This window comes from Columba livia, chromosome 12 (assembly GCF_036013475.1).
Source record: "Columba livia isolate bColLiv1 breed racing homer chromosome 12, bColLiv1.pat.W.v2, whole genome shotgun sequence".
NCBI lineage: Eukaryota > Metazoa > Chordata > Aves > Columbiformes > Columbidae > Columba > Columba livia.
The window spans coordinates 1,517,792-1,540,689 of NC_088613.1; the positions used below are offsets into that span (position 1 = coordinate 1,517,792).

Genomic DNA, 22,898 nt, shown 5'->3' on the forward strand with positions numbered 1-22,898 from the left:
AAAAAAAAGGTCGTAGGTAGGCGCTGGGTAGAGACTCGAACTCTTGTGGGTTACTCTGAGCAGTATTTATTGTAGAAGATTCACAGGAACAGCAGCGTTGGGTCACCTCCTCAGAGAGTGACAATCATACAGCAGTATAACTAGTCATTATATAGGGTTCTAACAGGTATTATGCAACTAAACAAAATCTATCACTGTCTATCACTGTCGATATCTATCACTGTCGATATCCTCAGGTTCCTTCCGTTCCAGTGGTCTGCAGGTTCCACTTCTTCTTTCTTGGCAAGTACAGAACGACAGGCCATCAGTCGCAGGGCTAGCTTCTTTTGAAGTTCCACCTGTCTCATTTGTTATCCATAGTTCACCAGTCTAGCATAGAAATCAGCAACCCTAAGAATAGTATTTATCAATGTCTTAACTAAGGGTACAAAGCAAGCATAAGGTAACCACGCTCATGGTTCTGGGTAAGGGCTATACAGGGGACAAGCTGAGACTTTCAGCTTTAGCAGCACAGCTTATAACACTGATATAGGCCTAAAATCCTAATTTCCTATTTTCCTACAACATAGACCCTGCATGAGAGGGGAGAAAAATAAGATGTTAGAAGGGTATCATTAAAAAAAGTGCAAAACCAACATGGCAAAAGCCTAATTAAGCCCTCAGAGAAAGGAGGCTGCAAGCTGTGACGATGGTTAAACATGCACCTCCGTGCTGGTGCAGAGGGGTTTGCAACGAGCTAAAATATCCAGGGGCTAATGCCAACCCAAACAGAAAATGACCAAAACAACTGACTTGGAATCAAAATAAACTGCAGCACATAACAGCAACACAGCAACAGAGAAACATTTTGCCTCATCTAACAACTAATGCAAGGGTAGGATTTGCAATTGCATTGGGAGAATTTAAGGCAACAAGAACTGAGACATCCAGCATGAGAATAATCAATACAGATCAGCAGATATGCAAAGTAAAGTGGGTGAAGACACCAGAGGAAACACTGGTAGAAATTTCCTGTTCTCTAAGCATTCAAGTGCTCTTCTTGCTAGCGTTTGGTCTGGGGGGGGGTTGTTGCATTTGTTTTTTATTTCTCCTGTTGATTTAAAAGGATAACTGTAAAGAGAACAGCGCTGGTGAATGCTGACATACTCAACAGGCTCTTTGTTCAAGTCTGAGATTCAGATAGGGAGACTTTAGATCCCAGCAATCTGCTCTCACAGCCCCCAGTGTCCACCTTCAGTATTTCTGCTTCTGGAACAGATGGTGGAAGACATCACCAGGAAGTTTTATGAAATAGTAGAAGTTTGGGCTTTAATAGTTACATCCTCTTATTTCCTGAATGCCACTGGTGTCGCATTCTCGGTCAGAGAGAATACTTGTGAGGCATTTACCACCATGCCGAGCTGCTTTTTCTCTTATCCCTTTGCTATCCACTGCTTCAAAACTTCCCATATTTCTGCCCCATACTTTCCACTGGGATTTAATTAAGTTATAAACTTCTAATCAGCCCCAGAAGTGCCTTCCCTGGGCTGTGAACTGAGCCCTATAATTATATAACCCGCTGCTCTCTGCAGCTTCTCTTATCTGACATGCTGAGAAGCGGGTGCTTTTTTATTCAAAACAAAACCCAAAACCCTCACTGGAGAAGGAAGCAACTGTTTTTCTGCCCTGATTCAGCTGCTTTGCGCATTGCCACTGTCTGCGGGACGAAAAGTTGATTTTGGCTTTACTGAGCAAGCTAAGTATCATGGAAGGCATATATCTGCAGATTTAAGAATCTCTCAAAAAAGGAGAAAAATGGGCTGAAGAGGATCACACTTTTCCTTCCCTCACGCTCCCCCTGCTCAGCTCCACGTACAACTGCCAGCCTCTGGTTAGACGCTTTGTTTTCCACTGGACTGAAACCCAGAGGATTTTCCTGTAGGTGTTGCACAGGATCTGCCAACGGGCACCTGCAGGAGTTTTCATGAACGGGCATTTGCTCTTCATTAACTCAAAAGCAATGGATGTTTTGATGTCATAGAATCATTTTGGTTGGCAGAGACCCTCAAGATCATCAAGTCCAACCACTACCCCACCCCTGGCACTGCCCCATATCCTGAGAACCTCATGTCCGTCTATCCGGCCCTCCAGGGCTGGTGACTCCAGCACTGCCCTGGGCAGCCTGTTCCAATGCCCAACAGCCCTTTGGGGAAGGAATTGTTCCTAAATCCACCCTCAACCTCCCCTGGCGCAACTTGAGGCCGTTTCCTCTCATCCTGTCACTTGTTACTCAAGAAAAGAGAATGAAAATGAAAAAAACTCTACCAGTCTCCCATGGGGGGTGACAAATAACATACCCTGTCCAGCAGATATCAGCAGAGCTTTGGCAAAATGGAGATGTACTCATGTTGGAATTAATGCCTTTTTAGTCTCTTCCAGTAAACATCCAAGTTCCGAGAAGCAAAGAGCAAATGGAGTGTCATAGTCACTGCCTATAAAGACTGGAATTTGTTATCCATTGCCAAGCAACGTCTTAATCACCCCTGTGATGCTTCTGGTCCATCATTTTGTGACTTACAGGATGCAGGTCACCAGTCGGTGCCCACTGATGGAGACAGTTCTTTCCTCAACTTTCTATGGGCTCCCTGAAGCCAGTTTTAGGAGGTTTCATTTCATTCAAAGTACATGTTGATATAAAGCACACCAGCACAGTGGTATCTGATTATTTTATGGCTTTTGGTGCAGCAAAACCACGTTGGTTTTGCAAGGTCAGCCTCAGAAGTGACTTCTGACTTTGGACCGACACAAAAACCTGTGTCCAACTCCAGCCTCTTCTCTAGAGAATTCAGACTTCCCTGAAAACTGCGCATATCTGAGAGATTTATGGTGCTCCCTGAAGATCATCCTGCATCAGGAAAATTGGCCTTTTTTGGTCATCTGAGTGGTTCTAGGATAAATCAGCTAAACTTCTGCTTAACTTACAGGCTGAGACTGACAGGGCATTGATGTTAAAGGGTGTTTGTTGAGATACTTGTGCTTAGCCCGGTGGCTGCTCTTCATTTTGTGCCCGCCCAAAGTGACACCTAACAACCGACTTCTGCTTTGTCTTCCGATTCATCTGCCCACGTTCATGTTCCTCCATTGCCTTCCAAAATCAAATTCCCGCTTCTCATTCCCACCTTCAAAGTTCTGCATTAGAACAGAATTAAAAAGCATCAAGCTGATGTTTTCCAAACTCGCAGAGAAACCATAAGCCCTCCGTTCCGCTGAAGCCTTGGTCTGTTCCATTAGTTATTTAGTGGTCCTTGTATGCATTATTATTTCTGTGTTGTGTTTTCTTTCCAGTTTTTCCCACACTGTTTTTTTGCTGAGGCTCAGCAGGGCTCCACAGAACAGGATCATCATTATTTAGCCTTTATTTTTGTTTTACAAACATCAGAGATTTGGGAGGCAGCAGCTGTTCTAGCAAATCCATAGGGTCATGTTAGTGCAGAAACCAGCTCGAGTACCCACCACATCTCCCTGGTGAGGACCAGCTCTCAGTACTTCTGCACTGACTGCTGTGGGGAACAGCAGATGGGTCCTAGGTCCTATTTCACAGGTCCCAGCGCTCTCTTCAAAAGAGAAGATTTTTAAAAATCCCCATAAAATTACAAAATCCCCCCAAATTAATTATTGGAATCCCCAAATCCCAACAAAACTGCAGAAAATTGAGAATTCTGCAGTCTTCTCTGGGCGGGTTGTGGTGATTGTCACGGACACCATTGGCAGGGTTTTGGGGAGGCAGGTAACACATGGTCTGCAGTTTCAGCTGGCAGTAAAAGTAATTTTCTTCAGAAATCCACTGGTGTGGCCTCAAACAAACGAACGAAGAAAAAACCAACCCAAACCAACACATTTCTGGTAATTCCCCCATTAAAATATCTGTTACTTTTCCTACCCCCAGACTCTCTCCTGATCTTTTATCAGCTTCAACAGACTTGTGATCTGCCAAGTGACAAGCCCTGGAGACTCCGATACCAACTTTCTCTGATCTAAGACCAGAATGTTTTGAGAAGCAATCGAAACGTTCCTTTCTGTTGCCCTGGATCACAGGAGCTCCGGCTGTCCCAGCCCATACGATGCTCTTCCACCGCTCTCTTTGGTTTACTTGTCTCAAGCAACTCGCCCAAAGCTCCGTCTTTGCCATGAAAAACCTACACGGTGTTTGCAGTGAACCGGAGATTTTTTACAGTACTGAAACTAGCTCAGTTTTAACTGCAATTTTATCCACGTCTGTTACAAACTCCTGCAAACCAAACCAGTGCAATAGCCACACATAAAACAAGGAGCAGGAGAGATATGACAAATGAAAGAGGAGATCAGGATGAATGTTTAATTTTTGTTTAATAAGCATTTGTGCTGCCCCCAAGCTGTTTTCAGAGTTACAGCATCACTATTACAGACAAGAAGCAAAAGAACAGTAGCAGCTCAAGCAGGAACCCACAGCGCTGCTGCTACAGCACCCCGTGTGAGCTGCAGTGGGAAAGCAAAGCCAATAGGTAATGGTGCAGATAAGAAAAGGCAAAGGCTTGAGGAAATAGAAAAGTGCCAATATTCTCACCTCTAACTCCTTGTTTGTTTCCTCATACAAGGAGCAGCATATTTGGCCAGGATTAATGGAGACAGAAATAGCTCCATCCTTTCCCAAACACCACCTGATCTGATCAAAACCAAACCGACCTTCTCAACCTCAACCAGGCAGTTACCAACAACCCCACCTGCCCCTTCCTGAGCAGGGGAACTATATAAACCTGTGATTGCTCAGGAGGAGCAGCTGTGCTGCCTTTGGGCGCTGTGTTGAACATGAAAGCCTCCGATATTCAGTCTCCTCTCCAGGACATGCAGTCTCTGGCAGCCCTTCCATCCATAGAGCTGCCCGTACACTCATTTTTCTGCATGTGCTGCCCAGTGACTGCACTGCCAGGTTCAACCTGCCTGGATGTAGTTACATTATTTACTGTCAAAAATGCTAAATACGAACACAAAGAAATCTTGGCAATAATGGACAATGGCCAATTTTTCAATATTAAAACAATCAAAGCATTAAAGAGGCCTAAATAACTCCCTTAGGACAACTGTGTTTCCGAAGTGTTTTTCTAGGATTCCCAGTGAGGTTGCTCAGGGTGCCTGAAGTCTGGCAATGGTGCAATTAGGTTGCTCTCTTAATTAAATGGTTTTCTATGTAAGTTATTTTTGTCCATGTGTGTGATCCCACTAGGAAACAATTTCCTAATACCTGTCACAAAGAAAATACATCTACTGATACGGGAGTAGCACGGAACTAGTTTCCTCTTTTCATTCTTTTATGCAACAATTACACTCTAAATAGCTCCTAGGATCTTTTGTTGAAGAAATAATACATTTTTCTTTCTGTCAACTATCTTTTCCCTATGGCGGGTGAAGATAACCCATGGTAACCACTGCCACCTCCTCAAACGCCGCCACGCTCCAGCTAAACTCCACATCTCAAATACTCCTTTAGGCTTTTCCAATGCCTATGCATTTAAATCCCACCACCACAATGAGCTTTTGCTTTGCTTCCATTTGCCACAAAGGCATAAATGTTGGAGAACATCCTTACTCCAGGCAAATACGCATTTGAGGAGACGCGGGACAACATTAATTCCGCTTGTACGGGACCTGCAAGGCCCAGTCCAGGCTGGTGCCTCATCTGGAGGTCACCATCCCAAATTAAAACGCGACAAGACCTGAGCAAATCTTCTATTTCCTGGTGCTGTTGGGAAACAGGAACCTCATTCTACTAAACTCGACCATTTGCAACATGTCTAGACCTCATGGGCTGTTTTCAGTTCACAACTGCATTTTCGGTTCCAGCGGTTCACCATTCTTTACCCAATGATAATTTCTATTTCAATTTACAAACCTGAACAAAACCTTTCTTAAAAAGCAAAAATAAACAAGGCAAACGAACCCCCAGATATCAGGAAGAAAACCTCCAAAAACCCCCAAAGAAAGTCTCAACTTCAGACCAAGATAACCCTGGGAAACAACTCATGACAAGCTGAGAAACACATTTGCAAATATTTTCTTCCAATGCATTCCCAGTCACTGGGAAACAATTCCCTTGATATTGCCTCTATTTTTCCTCAGGAGAAAATAGAAATCAGGCTCATTTTATGGGAAGCGTCACAAACGTTTATAGAGGAAATGGTTCCCAAAGGAAGTCCAGGGGACCAATGTATGTGTCTCCTCCAGGGCCCCCAAGACAGCGAAGAACATTTTCCTGGCAAATCTGGGTTGAATCCGCTCCAGAACAGGAGCAGCAACTGCACGTCTGCGTGTCCATGTCAGTTTGCCAGCCATAGAACCTCAAATCATAGAATCATTTTGCTGGGAAGAGACCCTCAAGATCATCAAGTTGCCAGCTGTGCAAGGGCGGATGATGGGATGCGGGTGGTAATGGGATGCGGGTGGATGATGGGATGCGGGTGGATGATGGGATGCACGTGGCTGGTACCCCGAGCTCACACCCAGCACAAACTGCTTTCTTCTTGTGCCCGACTGCCCAACAGCATCAGCGACTGGAGATGCTCGGGCTGACAAAATTCAACCAAAATCACTCCAAGAAGTAAATTTGCTGTCGCCGCTGGATGCAACAACAAACAGCTGCGAGTGGACCAAGCCTGAGGATGCAGCAGCCTTGTTATGTTCAGTTCCTGGCAATGTTATCACACAAATGTGAACAAAATAACAAAAACACTTGTGAGGTGAAGCAATGGAGTGAGTGGAGCCGCTACTCCCAGTGACACGACTCGTTCCCATTTTCCCTCTGCTTGGGAGGGCTGGATGCAAAGCAACTCTTGGAGACATTCATGTTGCCTCTTTGGGTTGCTTTCAGGAATAGTAATATAGGCTGTGTGCAGGATGCAGCTCCAAATTTGGCAACACAATTCCTATCAGAAGACCACAGAAATGAGCTCAGTTCTCTTTTGTGGCGAGCTGGGGGATGTGGGTTTCTGCCTCCTCACGTGCTTCATGCCGTGTGTTTGTTTATTGTCAGGTGTGAGTGCTGGGAATCCGCAGCTGTCAAAAGTACAGCGCACTGAAGAAAACGAACATTTTCTTGCCTCTTGCTGAATTCTAATTGAATTAAATTGTATTTCAGTTGTCAAGGAAAGAAACTTACAAGTCCTCAGCTGTAAAGAGCACCACTAATCAATGTATGGAGCTGGCCAGAGCCTTCAAACAAAGGTGTAGCGTAAAATAAACAGGCTATGGAAAAATACTGGGAACCATCTCATGCCATTGCAGAAATCAGTCGGAGATGCTGTGTTCATTCTGCTTGCGTCAAGGGAGATACCTGTGGGTTCAAAGAGGAGCGCTGAACGCCGCAGTCATCGGGGTGATTAGTAATGTGGGTAAAAATTAACCGAGGGAACTGATTGAAGATTTCATCCCAGCCGCCTTTCCCATGGCCAGTCCCCGCTCTGCAGGCACCAGCCCTGCGAGGTGAAGCGGGACGTGGCGTGGGTCCGGAGCACCCATGTCACTCATGTCACCCATGTCACCCATGTCGCCCACCTCACCCACCTCACCCTGGCTCACCTCCCCTTCCCCGGGATTTTATCACTTTATTCTTGTTTTCACAGAGTTGGTGACGAAATGGGTGGTGCCCTGGAGAAACAGAAGGGTTTGCCTTCTCTTTTCCACAAGTTATGATGAAATTCAAACTGCTGAGGAAGTGTGTAGCTTGTTTGCAGAACTCATGCTCTTGCAGGCGACAGCTGTGTTGTATCAGCCGGGCACCCAGCAAAGTAAGCAAATATAAAAGAGATGGTAGTTGTAAAAACCAAAACTGCTATGGAAAGCCTCTGACAAGAGCTGACTTGTTCTTATGAAAGTCAAATACAAAAATAAATACTTAGACACACAAATCAAAGCATAAATTATATCAATCACCAACCAGTCAAATCTCTTTCCTTTGGGGCTTTCTCTGGCTTGGGCAGATGTCCCGTCCCCAGCGCACCCCGCAAACCCAGCACGGCCGCGTCCCCGCGGGGTCCCAGGTTGTCCGGCAGCCCCTGGGTTTCAGCTGCTTTATCTTTTCTAGCAGCAAACCCTCCCCGGCGGTCAGAAACCGATGCAGCGTCACCGTCTGGAATTCACAGCCTTTATGTGCTGACTCCGGGCGTGAGATCGGTGTCCACGATAAGGCCGGAGCTGCGGTACGTGTCCGTGTGGCTGTGAACACACCGGTTTGCTATTCTCCACCATGTCTGCGGGATGCTCCTCCGCTCTCCCACTGCACCAAGACCTCATGAAGAGACTCTCCTGCCCTGAAACGCAGATGAACTCGCCTTAACCGACATCATACCTGGAGAAGAATGCTAGTGTAAATGCAATCAGCATCAAAGCCAGGTATCCCAGGCAACACCAACACAAACACTCATCGGGGATAGCCCAATCCGGCTCGAATTAGCGCTGCTTTTCATGCCAGGGGTCATCTTTTCTTTCCTTGGAACTAAATAACTTTTTGTACTCATGGATAATCTGTGTTAGCTCACGCAGCGCCCAGACGGGGTCAGGATCAGACCCTGTAATCTGCTCCATCGCCAAGCACGTACTTGAGGAAGTGTCTGGGACTCCTCTTCCACGCAGGGCATCAGTTTTTCCAGACAGCTGAAAATTAATAGCTGCCATGATTCAGGCGAGTCATTCTTGTGAAACCAGCTCTGGGGATGTTGCCCAGCAAAACAAATTCTGTTAGCGTAGCCCCGTGCTCTGACGTGGTACTGAATACGTGATGCTATATATAAAAACCAGGAAGCAATCCAAGAGAAACGGCACATTTTAGCTCCGCTGCAGACCATACACAGAACACAGTGATGCAGAAAAATATTCCTGGCTGCGTTTTCCAGCAAATGTAAGTAGTTGTTCTTTTAAACTAAACAAAAGCTAATACCACTTCATTACAGTCAGGATATTCAGTGTTAACCTGCGTTTCAAATTTGCTCTCTTCTGTGTATTCTTTGACACAATTCCAGGAGGAGTTTTGAAAGGAAGCATTTCTTTAAGAGTAGGAGGTATTTCTGTGTAGCTCTCAAATTAGAACAGCATACCAATAACATACCATACCAATAACAAATGAGAAATTGGTATTAGCTGGAAGTTGTAAAGTGTCTCAGGAGAGCAATTTCTGTGGACAACAAAAATAATACCACTGAAAACGCAAAGTGTTAGTTCAGGGAACCTCCCATGAGCTCGAGCCGAGGTTTCAGCTGAATAAGGACTAAACAAAATCTGTCCAAGTGCCACTGTCCCTGCGCAGGATTCCTCCTGCGGGTGACCCACAATAGACACCGCAAGAGGCTGCTTTGAAAACTGTAAATAAATAGACTAATTGGCTTCTTCCCCCATTCTGGCTGGATGGGAGTGGCTGTTCTGGAAAGAGCCCCATTGCCGGTCCCTACCCCGGGCAGGGGGAAGGGTGCGCAGCTATTCCTACTCCCGGGGTCCTGCGTGGGCTGGTGGGACTTACCGAGGGACAGAAGCTGCTGGCTTGGTTCTGGAGGATGGTGCTGGTGGTGGGAGCTCCGCAGGACCGTGCTGGCAGCCCCCTTCTCCAAAGGAGGAGCCTGTGGCTTCAGACCCGACTTTGCGCTCTCATTCCTCTGTTCTTTACCCAAAGACTCTTTAATCTTACGTCTGTAAAGGGGATGCCTGACTAGGGCTGTGCCCCAGACTGATCTCAGGCACGGAGCCCTCAACCCATCCTTGCAGCATCTGGCCATGCTCACCACTGTTCAGGAGGGTGTGCGTGGGCAGGCACCCAAATTGTGCTGGGAGCCACTGCGGCTGTCTCAAGAACTGAGCTCCAGTACCTGGGAACATCTCCCAGTTCTGTTGAAGTTACTAGAGCAGATGTCTCCAAACAGCATTTGGAGCACCTATCGAAACCGTTTTTCCCCAGAAAACACCCACAACTACCTGTGTTGTGACCCGTGAGCCTTTTCCTGATCCCTGCCCCTTGCCCAGGGTGTCAGCTGTTCTCCTACACTGTGCCCCAGATTCTTTAGGTGATACGAAAAGTGTCCCCGCCTCAGCACAACCTGTAGCCAGCTGGTTGGGACACCCACGAGAGATAAACATCTAAATGCCCTGTGGCGAAGGAGGAAATCAAACCTGGTTCTGCCACATTCTGGATGGGAGTTTTAGCCAGTAAATCATAGTGCGAAAGGGGTGGAGGGAGGCAGGAGGCGATCCCGTCTGTGATGATCCCATCTCCTGGGGCAGCCGTGGCTTGGAAGGCAGGACACCCTGACACAACCGACCAGAACATGGGAAGGCACCTTCCAGCCAGAAACTCCAGTTCCTGCCCAAAGTACATGGCAGTGTTATGTAAAACACCAGCAGCATTATCTGAAATGCCAAAGCTTCCAAGAAGGGAAGATGTGAAAAACACGCCGAGCTCCTTAGTGTCTGGACTGGCTGCTTCTGGGCGCCTCCTCCAGCTATACTGGCTGCTCAGCACCTTTTTCTGATGCTCATCATTAGAAGAGTCCATGGCCTCATTGCCAAATCCTGGGGTGTAATATAGGACCCAATGCCCAGAAGCTCGGAATTAAAATGTTCCATGAGGACACAATGAAGTTCTGCTGTGAATCCAGGCATTGGTCGCTGTCTTCCTCTCAAACTTCTTAAGCGAACAAAAAAGGATGGATGGAATACCTGGATGAGACAGGTTCACTGGAGGAATCTGCTTTTGTTCACATGGAAAACTTCTGTTCGTTTTGGTTTGTTTGGTTTGTCACAACAGCAATCAGTTGGAAAATGAGCAAAGGTCTTTTTCAAGGCATGAAATTGATCTCCTCAAAAACATGATTAAAGAAAATGTACACAGAAACAAGTTGCAATCCAGGAAAATGATACAACATTCTTAATGCACCTTTCCAAAGAAGGAGAGCTTGCTGGAGTAACAAGATAAATCAGAATTCAGCTGTATATCACAGCTTGGTTCTCCTCTACTTCCAGCCAGTGGGTGGTATGAGCTTTCACACTGTGGATTCCGATGGTTTTGCTCCTATAGATCTTAATTTAATTGATGCTCTGTGTCAAAACAAATGGTCAAACCAATGATCAGACATCAATGCTCAGAGATGAACCCTCCTCTTCACCACCTCCTGTATGCTCAGCAGTGAAGCAGAGCCACCTGGACCACTGGTTTCACAAAGATTTTCTCAAAACAGAAAACGCAGAATCATTTTTCTAGTTAATCACTGTGGAAAACTAGGGTAAGATGAACTGTATCACAGTTCACCTGAAGTACTGGGCTACATTTTGCCTACCTCTTCCATAAACAATTCCACTAACAAGTTGGCTCAGACACTTTCAAAAAGAGAAAAGGTGTATGTGAATCTTGGGTGAGTCAACCTGGTACAGAACGAGTCTCGACAAGCAATGGGAATCTCACTCTCTGAAAAATTGGCTTGATATCTTTTGTAGGAATCACTCAGAATTATCATTTCCTATCATCTCATCAAAGGAAAAAACAGGCCAGGCCTAAAGCAGCCACCCAGACCTGTTGGGCAGCTGTCCTGGAAAAACTCGGAAGTACAAGCCCCAAGGCGTTCGCATCAGGAATACTGAGAATTTACATAAGGACATCAGCGCCCAAATATGAAAGAAATGGCATTGTTATATTTAGCTAAATCTCTGATCCCTTCACCACTGATCCAATTTAAAGACAGATCACTTCTAAAGACAGGCCCCGCCTTTGCTAGTTCAAGTTTTCTGGAACTTTTGCCATGTGTCTTTTAAGACTCTGGGTGATAACCACGAATATCTCTGAATCTGCTTCAGCCAGTTTCAAAGTGCTCTTGGATAAACTTCTTGAAGCTCAGGAATTTTAACCCACAGATTTTATCTAGCGACATCCATCTAGTTCTTCCTTTATTCTAGTGAGGAACCTCACTGGAGGTCTCCTGTTGGTGGCTCTTGCCGTGCCACATGTCCAGCCCTACGTGTGCCTTTCAGGTTTGGCACCGACGGTTGGTTGGTACCGCAAACTTTGCAGGGAGCGGACTCGTTCCTCAGTCTTCTTTGACCATGGATTTACAGAGTCTTTCCTCCTTACCCCTATATCACTTCTCCACTGCACCTCATCTTGTGTCTTGGTCTTTCCAGTATCATTCTTAATTGTTTACGTTATTCTTTTATACTAATCTTCACCATATCATCCCCAGTCTATTTTTGTAAATGTCTGTCTTGCTTTTGAGATCATAGCAAATTAATGATTTTATTGAATTAGCCTTTTAGTGGTCTTAACAACCTTATCCCCCCCAGGGATCGGTCACAAGCCCTTTCAATGCAACCTTACACAAATTATGCCACTATCTTAAAATATTTGGGCACTTCACAAACGTCATTCCTCTTTGAGATATGAGTGTGTAAATATAAATACAGGGTCAGATCCTGAGCTGTTAGTCATCTCCAGCCAATTCTTTGTCATGCAAAGCCATAGTTGAAGGTGATGGGTACTTTGCATGTGCAGGAAATGAGTAAAGCTTTGGGATGCAGCCCTGATTTATTACATCTTTTCAGCATGTTGATAAAAAAATGACTGTGAGAAGTTGCTAAGCGAACTTAGACTCACTGATGCAAAATCCTTCACTTGAAGTCACCCACTGGGATGTGAAGGACCCCCAGGCAGAAGTGGATCATCCAGGCACCTCTTTCTGCTGAATTTAAGGCAAAGGTACTGTTCAAACCCTTTCTAGGTGATAATGGTCGGACAAAGGACTCCTGCTGGCAGCCTATGGGAACTGTTTTCATCAATTGCATTGTTTTGAGTGTTGCCCAAACCCAGCAGTTTGCCATCCTTGATGGCTGATTCTGTCGGGCAGCCTTAGATAACAGTCGGAGGGATGGAGGGATGCAGCTTTTCCTTTTGCTCACACACTCCGGTGACCTGAGGCTTGTGTCAAACCTGAAAAGAGAGAAACTCAACCCCAAAGCACACCATTGCTGCAGGACATCACAGGCAAACAGCGGTGGGTGAACATGAAAGGACTCCAGGCACCCAGAAGGACCAGGACCCACAAATGAGGTCCTTCTCCAAAGGCTCCATCCCAAGGCTCATTTGTCCACCTTCCCACAGGTCTATAAACTTTCCCTCAGATTCCAGGTCAGATCTCACAATTGGTTCGTAAACTGGATGCATCAAGAGATTCAACTAATAAACCAACTGGAAATATAATAGTATAGCTGCCTCAGTGGCAAATTAGAGTTGTGTCTAATTATAGGTCTCCAAAGGTTAGGGAGTACAATGCTAGTGGTTGCCAAGAGATACCCCACCAGTGGGACAGCGAGTTGGTTTTAGGTTTTGTTAATGATACTTCACAAAAAGAAACTTAGAATCACACAGTCCCAGAATAATTTTGGGTGGAAGAGACCCTCAGGATCATTGAGTCCAGCCATAACCCACCCCTGGCACTGCCTCATGTCCTGAGAACCTCATGTCCGTCTGTCCAGCCCTCCAGGGATGGTGACTCCAGCACTGCCCTGGGCAGCCTGTTCCACTCCCTGAAAAGAAACTTAACCAATACATTTGAGCAATAATGCCTGAGATGGGTCTTGGCTTTTTGTTCACTCTCAAAGAAATGTGGTTACAAAATCAGGACATTAGAGAAACATTCTAAATGGTGCCATAGCTGGGGCTGGGCACCCACTGGACCAGTTTCCAGCCATGGGGCAGCCAGTGTGGCCCTGGGAAGCTCCACTTGTCTGCAGAGAGCCCAAAGCTCATGGGGATGCTCTCACCACCTACTTATTGAACCAGAGACCACATCCCTTCTCGGCAAACTTAAAGCCCCCTCGGGCTTCTGCAGGCGGCAGCTGCGGGCACTGCTGAGCCCCTGCTCCCCAGCAGCCCAGCATCTGTCATTTATTGCCAGCATCTGTGTTTTATTGCCATTTCCCTCACTGTGCTCAGGCATTCAGTATTATTCAGAAGCTATAGCCACCATATGAATGTGTTCGAAGAGCTGAGCTAATGACAGGAAAAGGAAATCAAATGGGTATTTGCAGGGTAATTCTCAGCTACTGATTCAACTGGGACTTTTCTTGGACAGTGTTCCCTCTAGTTCATGACTTCTTTGTGTACCAGAATGAGTAATAAATATCTCATTTGCTCTTCTGCATGGCACAGATAGAAATCTTTTTCTTGCTGCAATACTAGAGAATAAATTCTTCATTCTTGAATTGACCCACAAAGGCAAACAGAAAAAAAATTGCATAATGAAAGCAGTCCTAATATGACCTCAGTTTTTCCAGTATTAGTCCAGAGCTATTCCTGTTTCCTGCAATGACTTCTGTGTGAACTATAATAAAATGCTATTTCCTGGGTTTATATGCGATTTATTTAATAACTGATGCAGTCTGAGGACTTCATGTAGTGAGCACCTCTGAAGCTGGATAACCAAGCAATGCCACAATAATGCTGGAGTGTGCAGGATGTCAGCATGAGTCTGTACAAATGCAGGTAGATAACAATTTGCCTGGAATCTACCCCACTAATTTTACATTTAATTGCTCTTTTTCATATGTATCCTAGGTATTCTTCCCTAACTGGCATTTCTATGAAGAGAGACCACATGAAAGATCTCAGAAGATACCTGGTGCTTAAATATATCCAATACCTCGTCCTGTCTTCTACAAATACTATCAGCACTTTGCTGGGTCTGCTGGGCAGTTTGTACACGTTGATCATCCTGCAGTCTGCAAAGGTTTCGTCCAAGTCCACTGCGGTTCTCATTTCCAGCCTCGCAAAGGCAGACCTCCTGGTTTTTGTTAGCGTTGTCTCTGAGATGGTCGTACGGACCTTTGGCGTTGGTGTCTCCTCGACGACGTTCACGTCGGCCCTGCTGCAGAACCTGCTCACCGCAAACACCCATATCAGCTGCTTGCTGCTCAGCTGCGTTGCCTTCGAGGCTTACCTGATCACCTTCCTCCCCACAGAGTCCCGGCAGCTACGGACGGTGAGGAATGCCAGACTGACATCCAGGATCATCTGGATGCTGGTGACCGTGGAGTGTGCCCTGTTCCAAGCGGATGATCTCCTGAAGGCCGCCGGCACTTCTGCTCCCACCCGCAGCCCTTGTGTGTTGTTGTTTTACTTCTCCAGCATGGCTGCCACCTTTCTCAGGTCCCTCAGTTATTTCCTGGGCATTATTTTAAGGATTGTCAATGTATACTTCTACTACAAAATATTTTTTAGCATGTCGAACAGATCTAGAGTAAAAACAAAATAGCGCCCATTCCCAGAGGAAGCATCGCTGTGACACGAGACAGAAGACACTTCAACACGATTTCAAAGTACTGGTTTGAAAACTGTTTGATAACCAAGACCAAGGCTCACATTTCGGCACACCGTGGAGTTTAAACCTTTCTGTTTTCTGATGTACTTTGTCTTGGTTATTGTGAGAGCTTGGGGTTGAGGAGCCCTTTGGCACTGAAACACAATGAAGTTGGGCTGTGCGTGCTCATGTGGAGAGACTTTGAGCACCATGGGCTCGTTTTGATTGTTCTTCATCCAGAGTTTATTCACTGTATGGGTGAAACAATTGACATTTCATGGACGGTTGTAAAAACTAAAAACCCAAATATTTATTACATAAAAAGGTGCTTAGAGGCTTACTCAGGGATCCGTTGGGCCAAGAGCTGTATGGTTGTATAATAAAGATGTGATCTATGTCTTAAAATGTCTCTAACCCAGGTGATGCACGGGGCTCAGCAGGTAGGCTGGATGGACAAGGAGAGCACCAAGCTGACCCAGCCCAGCTGGGCTTGTCCCTCAGGTGACACCAGCCCCACCATGAGAGTCCCCAGGACAGAGCGGGACTGAGCTGCCTCATCTTGGTGCACACCTGGAGCTGTTCTCGAGATGCTGCTACAACAGCGTAATAAATAGCTTCACGGGGAGGTTATCAGCAAAACATAAAGTCCTCCAGATACCTCAGATGCTCCCCAACACACAAGTGGTTGTAGGTACTTCCAGTTACTCTTGCACGGGGGATGGCCTCCAGCTTCCATTAAACACTGGTTTTGAGAGACTGAACTTCTGTGATATGTCCTGCAATCCACACATCGTAAACGGTGGAAAGAAAAGTGAAATAAGCCAAAGTGCAAGTATTAGTAGCCAAAATGCCACATACAGCCTCCGTCTGTCATGCTTCCAGACCTTCAGTGCACCCTGCCAGCTTGAGCACAGCAATAAACCTCTGCCTGCCTGAGAAGAAGGACACGGGGCAAAAAAACCTAAATATGATGAATTTCAGTTCTAACCTTCCCACCTTCAGCCTGCAGTGGATCCTCACACTCAAACTGGTACCAGTGAAGCCCTGACGTGCCCTGCTGGCAGCAGCTACTTGGCATTTAGACCATTAGAGCTGAAAACTGGAGCTGTGACCACTTCCCCGGGTGGCCCAAGGTGAATGGAAGCAGAGAGGTTTTCAACAGAAGATCCGACTTCACAAAACCAAGACAAACAGCAAGCGCAGTAGAGTTTCCTGCTCTCTGCTCGCCAGACAGTTTCTAAGTTTCGCAATCACGCTTCTCCTAGTTGGTCTCAGAAGTGTTTGTTTGGCTTTTTTCCTCCTTCACCAAGATGAACTTGACCAAAAAAAGGCAATGCTGAGAAAAGGGGCAGCGAGAGCCAGTGCTGCCCGGGCAGGAGATCCTTGTCCCCTGGGGACTGTCTGCATCGCAGCCGCGCTGAATGACACAAGATAGGGGTTTGTTTGCATGTCAGATGATGTCAGCTCAGTTTTAATGAGAGGCAAATACCCCAGCCTGAGGAATACGCATCTCACATCAGGATCTCTGAGATTCACAGGAGCTATCTGCCTAAGTGTGGTTATTTATGATGAATATCAGCCACGGCAGAGATGCTGTGGACAGTGCGGGGCCAGAAGCGAGTGAAGAGTGTTTGACATAGTTTCTCAGAAGACTGAAAGGAAACACTGCTGAGGGCTGGGTGCCCAGCAAAACCAGAGCAGGAATGGAATCAAATCACTTAAAAACACTTTGATGCAATCCCTTCAATTAGGATGTTGCCTAACAAAGCTGATTCCTTCTGCAAGAAGGACGTCTTCATAATTTGGTGCACTGTGATAGACTGTTTCTATTCTGGAAGCCTGAAGTGCCACTTTCAGAGAAGCCAAAATGCTACTTGAAGTTCTGTAATTAATAAAAGTTTGTTTTGTTAAGGCTTGTGCACTAATTATGACAAATGTGTGCCCGTGCAGATGTCTGAGCATCCACGAGCGGACCGGAGCCGGGTTTGCTACACGAGGCACAAGGGATTTTACATCTCTGAATTCATTGCCTGGGTCTCGATATTTTTTTGCCTGCTTTCCCTGACAAGTGGCTCTGCCCTCAGGACAATCCTTTTCTTAAGAAATTAATGAAGGCAAACACTTGGCTTAAACAGCAAGCGCATCGAAAGTGGGCAGCCTATAGCAAAACACAGCAGCTTCTCACTTGTATCTGGAAATCAGGATCCAGGTACCAGGTTGAGCAGGACCCAGCAGGTGCCAGGGGTGGCACCTTCTTCGCATCCCTTGCCCAGGGAGACATGGGGACATGGAGCCATCAGCAAAGCTTTTACTGCTCCTTTCTGAGCAGGAGGAAAGCTGTCATCCTGCTTTACTTTCCAAGTCACTAATTTCCATAGTATGAATGAGAATTTTACTAATCTTAAGTAAGCCAGCAACCAAAATGATGTCAGCTGATGTTAATACTACAGCACTCCCCATCCAAAGCAAAGGAATCGATTATCAGCTTACTCCAGCCAGACCAAACCTGGTGTGAACCCCAGAATACTGCATTGGGTATTTTTTCACAAGAGGTTTTATTTTCTGGGAAGTCAGGAAGGAGAACTATCAAAAAATACTGATAAAAGCAGGTTTTCTGTAGAGCCTGGCAGGTTTTAGAGCTGGGTGATCTGTTATCCTGCTGCTGCTCTTGTTCGTGTTAAGAACCAACAGACTCACGAGTGACTTTTTCTACTCAACACCTGAGAATATACACACAGAAACAAGCAATCCTGCAGCTCTGACATCTTTTCAGCATCTTCTAGCTACCCACTCCTCCAAAATGGCAAATGAATTCCCCAAATAGTCTTCACCAATAAAAGCATATGGTAAAGACACACAAAAGCTCTGCAAAGGTAACTAGAGACCCCATCACCGTGGCCACCCGCATTGCTTTGATTGCTGCATCTCCACCTGGATGGATTTGCAAGAAAAATTCCCAGGATTTGGGATTTTCTCATCTGTGGTGAAGTCACAGGCCTGATTTGTCTCTGATTTCAGGTCTGGAGTGGAGCTTAAAACTTCCCCCGTCTGACATGCTCTGAGGAACGGAGGTTCCCAAGTTGCATCATACGCAAAGATAAGCAACGTGTAAACTTAAGTGTCGGTTATTGGAGCCACTGAGCTGAGATCTACAGATAAGATGATTATTTTATCACAGCCGAAGTTGGCAAGATTTTTATTAGTGAACATTTAAACCACATTTATCTCCTTAGTTGGCAAAGAGGGACACAGAGAAAACCCAGATGACAGAGAGATGCTCTTGTGCTCCTATCTCCTGCCCTAAATCTAAGCAGCAGAAAGCAAATGTCTTCTTTGCTGTTGCATGCCTGCCAGCAGCCTGGCCCCATCACCCCCGCTTCTGATCACCTTCTCCAATTTAAAGGAAACAAACCTCCCACAGCATGATAAAGCAACTGATAAATAGAAAGCGTTTCCTTTCCCCTGCCAGCAGATGTTTGCCTCCTCATACGAAGTTTCAAAATCATTAAAAGGGGGATTTTTCTACAGCTCTACTAACAGACATGGTCTATATTTGTTTTTTAAATGTCCTTGAAGTACAACTCCCTGAGCAATTCCGGCTGGGTCATGAACCAGCACGTCTGAGCATTGACCCAGCTGTGCCCGAGAGGACAAGTCGCTCTCTGCCAAGGTTCACAGCCCCATCTGTCTTTGCCAAGAGCTTGGAGTTATTGTCTTCACCAAAACTTCACAGCACGCTGTCCCCTGGCTTCACGTGCCCTGCAGACACTGCCGTCCCTTGGGCCATCCCAGGAAGCCCAGCCTGTCCTTGCGGAGTTTTAAAGAACAGAGCAAGACCTGCTCTGCAGATGCGATGGTGCTTTTAAGGGCTTTTCCAAGTGATCATAGAATCATAGCATCATTTTGGTTGGAAAAGACCCTCAAGACCATTGAGTCCAACCATAACCCAGCCCTGGCACTACCCCATGTCCCTGAGAACCTCATCTCCATCTGTCCAACCCTCCAGGGCTGGTGACCCCAGCACTGCCCTGGGCAGCCTGTTCCAATGCCCCACAGCCCTTCGGGGAAGAATTTTTTCCTGCTATCCGATTTAAACCCTCCCCTGGCCACCCCCCTCACATGAGGCCCAGAGATCCATAGGGAACAGCAGAAAGTCCATGGAGGATCTTCTAGAGCCTGAGCTGGCGGTGGGGAGAACACGGGGCAGCCAGGCCAGCACACATCCACAGCCCATCTGTTGTTCAGGTGTTGGTAACCTCAGACAAATCCCTCCAAAGCCTGAAAAAATCCTTGGCTACAAGATAATGGAGCAACTGGGAAAACCAGCCAGGCTGCTGTTTATCAGCAGAATATTCTAAAAGCAAAGCAGCGGTGAAACAAACCCCCGAGCAGCCTGGGTTGTGGTGGGAGCTTTGTGTTGCTGAGCAATCCCTGTGGCCAGCTCGAGGACTATCTTGGGTGCAAGTTCTCTTTTTCAACACCTGCCAAGCAGCGTAAAATAAATAGTAAAACACACTTTGGTCCCAGCGGGCAGGGGTGTGAACTCCTCACTGAGCCTCACAGCAGCACAACCCTCCTCCTGCTGTTGCAGCACCTTGTGCTTGTGATTGTTCCCTTCTCAGGGCACAGAGTTTCTCCAAGCAGGTGATTTTTGACCGTTCAGCCCAACTGGTCACTGCACTGGTCTAGGACGTGTGTAAACTTTGCCTCTTGGAAGTAAATCACTTAACATTTCAATGCTTTTATATGTGTGTCAGTCAGCAATCACACCACTGCAGTGGTGCTATATGAGCACAAAGTTGAAATAAAAGACATTTTGGAAGAGATATGTGATGGTGCACAAAGAGGGGAATTTTCAGGTCATGAGAACGACCAGAACAGTCAAAATCTGCAGCTGAGTTTAAAATTAAAATCTAAACAGTGTGTTTGCCTCACTTCATTATCAAGGCAAGAGCTGAACATTCCTCATGCCTTTGCTGGGAAGCCTCTTTCAAAGGAAATTTGATAATAAACCAGGGAGCCAGTTCTGAGAAGGAACCAGTCAGGCAAGAAAGTCTTTTTCTCCAACTAGGTCATCTTTCAGAGAGCTATTTTCTGAAACACTGATAATCCAAAGAAAGGACTTGAATTTAGACCTCACCCAACCCACATGAACAGACTGAGCTGAAAAGACAGGTTTGCTCTCTGCAGTAAATCATGTTGCTAGAAGACATTGAGTTGTCTTGGAAAATGTTGCTGTTTTGACATCGATGCTTTAAAATCCTAGAAAATGAGGGACAAGTGTGTTCCTTCTAACAGATGCTGGCTCAGTTTTCTTTCATTCGCAGAAATGTATCCAAATAACATTTAAAAGAGCTTTGGGGGTGTTTTCTGCTCAGTCGGGAGGCAGCCAGACCCTCGCAAGGCTCCGGGCAGCCCCGGCGCACGGAGGGCACATGGTGCCCCGACACGTCCTGCCGCTGGCGTTTCTGGCTCTGAACACTTGTTCCTTTTTTGCTGTATCGTTTCTGAAGCCGTTTCTGGCAAGGGAAATCAGCGCTCTCCTTTGCCGATCGTGCCCTCTGCTGGGAAAGCAATGGGTTAGGCCAGCCAGAAAGAAAATCCTCCCGGTTTGCTCTGGCAGGTGCTGAGAGGAGGCAGCAAGTCCTGACCAGCTCCAGACCTGGTCCCGCGGTGGCACCTTCCATCTGCCACCTCTGTGCTCTGCCACACGATGCCCCTTCATTCAGATGTGGTTTTGGGAGCTCTATCTCGTGCAATGCAACTATGGCAAATAAATCCCACTGGGCATGATTAACCCCTGCTATGCCTCAAGGTTTTGTTTAAGTTAGGGCAAGCAATTATATTGCTAAACAGCCAGTGCTGAAGAGTAAATCTGTCCGGCTTATATTGTGGTAAATAAACACTGATGTTCATAAAAATTAATACGTAACATGGATAGACATACAGGGACAGGGGATTCAGAGACATGGGGACATGAGGTCAAGAACATGGGGACCCTCCCCATGGTCATAGGGAACATGGGGACCCCCCCGGTTAGGGACATGGGGACCCCCCCCAGTCACCTGTGGGACCCCCAGTCCCGCATGACCCCCCCACAGGCTGGTCCCCCCGTGTCCCCGGACACCTGGGTCCCCTGGACCCCCTTTGTGCCCCCCAGACTCTGGGGACACCCCCATCCCACCCCCCACCCCATACTATGGGTTCCCCCATGTCCCCCCCATGTCCCCCCATGTCTCCATCTCCCCCATATCCCCCCATGTCCCCCTATATCCCCCACATATCCCCCTGTCCCCCCATGTCCCCTGTCCCCCCCATGTCCCCCATATCCCCCTGTCCCCTCCATGTTCCCCCCATGTCCCCCTGTCCCCCCATGTCCCCCTGTCCCCCCATGTCCCCTGTCCCCCCATGTCCTCATGTCCCCCCCATGTCCCCCTGTCCCCTCATGTCCCCCTGTCCCCCCATGTCCCCTGTCCCCCCATGTCCCCCATATCCCCCTGTCCCCTCCATGTCCCCCCCATGTCCCCCTGTCCCCCCATGTCCCCCTGTACCCCCATGTCCCCTGTCCCCCCATGTTCTCATGTCCCCCTAAGACGACTCCTTTTTTTAAACTTTCAGCCCAAATGCGGGTTTGTTGTCTGCCATTTGCATTTGCATTCTGACTTTTGGTATTTGTCAGCATGTCACTTCCAGCTCTCAGAGGACAAAAAGAGAAGCTGAGGACCAGCACATCTGCTGGGCTGCAGACAGCGACCGGTTCTGTCCGTGACCAGAACGCAGGGCACAGCCCACACGAAGCTTCCTCCTGACAGATGGGTTTTGATTTAACACAAGCTTACCCGAGTGTTGGATGTCACCGTGACTCGGGGGTCACCTCGCAGCTTGACGTTTGCAAGAAAAAGTGTGCGAGTCCAGCCACACGGCCCAGCACTGCGCATATATCTTACAAGATAATGAGGGGAAAACCAGATTGTGGCTACAGAGGCGGCACCGGGAGGCTGCACCCGGGAAGCCGAGCAGTGTATTTGGCTGTAAGGATGTGCCAGGGATGGGGAAGAACCATAATCCATCAGAGCAGAGCTTTGCTCGCTGGCACCGGTCCCCTCTGGATGTCACACTGCGTGGAGGTAACAGCTTCTCACCTCGTACAACAAATATCTTAATTTCCTTATGCTCCCCAAAGACATAAGCTGGTGAATGGGTGTAAAGTCCCTGCACATTAACCACAATGTACAAGGTTCAGCCAATTCCCTCATTCAGAATCATCTTCACTAGGAAACAGATGATTTCATTGCGACAGAAGAAAAATCCTCTCTTCCTTCATGTATTTATTTTTAGATACACTTACAGTGTCCAGTGTTGGCAGCCTGAGTAACTAGTCTGAATATCTGAATGACTGAATGTGCCAAAAGGCAGATCCTTGGGTCCCGTGTTTCACCCATGTCAGTCGACGCCAATGATGCCACGATGTATCAGGGGCGCTGACGGAAGAGCCCTCGCTGACACGTCTTGGAGGCAGATCAGTGGCAGATCCAGGCACAGTTCTGCCCAAACAAGATTCAC

The 22,898-nt window shown here is 47.0% G+C and overlaps 1 protein-coding gene and 1 non-coding gene across 10 annotated transcripts in view; one reads left to right on the top strand and one right to left on the bottom strand.

Annotated features, from left to right (window-relative positions):
• The window catches only part of CYSLTR1 (cysteinyl leukotriene receptor 1), a 133,880-nt gene that overhangs the window by 19,046 nt on the left and 91,936 nt on the right, over positions 1–22,898 (bottom strand). The window contains exons 1-3 of one of the 9 annotated variants that reach the window (XR_010475600.1): positions 9,521–14,595; positions 7,588–8,318; positions 51–7,342 (exon numbers count right to left, since the gene is read on the bottom strand). The exons of 5 other annotated variants lie outside the window; for them this stretch is intronic. The gene's annotated coding sequence lies outside the window, so the exon portion shown is untranslated. Of the gene's footprint in view, positions 1–50; positions 7,343–7,587; positions 9,179–9,520; positions 14,596–22,898 lie in introns of those variants that run through there. 3 more of the 9 variants (XR_010475597.1, XR_010475596.1, XM_013370186.3) reach the window with 3 other exon arrangements.
• On the top strand, positions 8,758–21,137 carry LOC110365754 (uncharacterized). Its single transcript, XR_010475601.1, has 2 exons — positions 8,758–8,905; positions 14,594–21,137. It is a non-coding gene; the product is annotated as an uncharacterized LOC110365754 (transcript).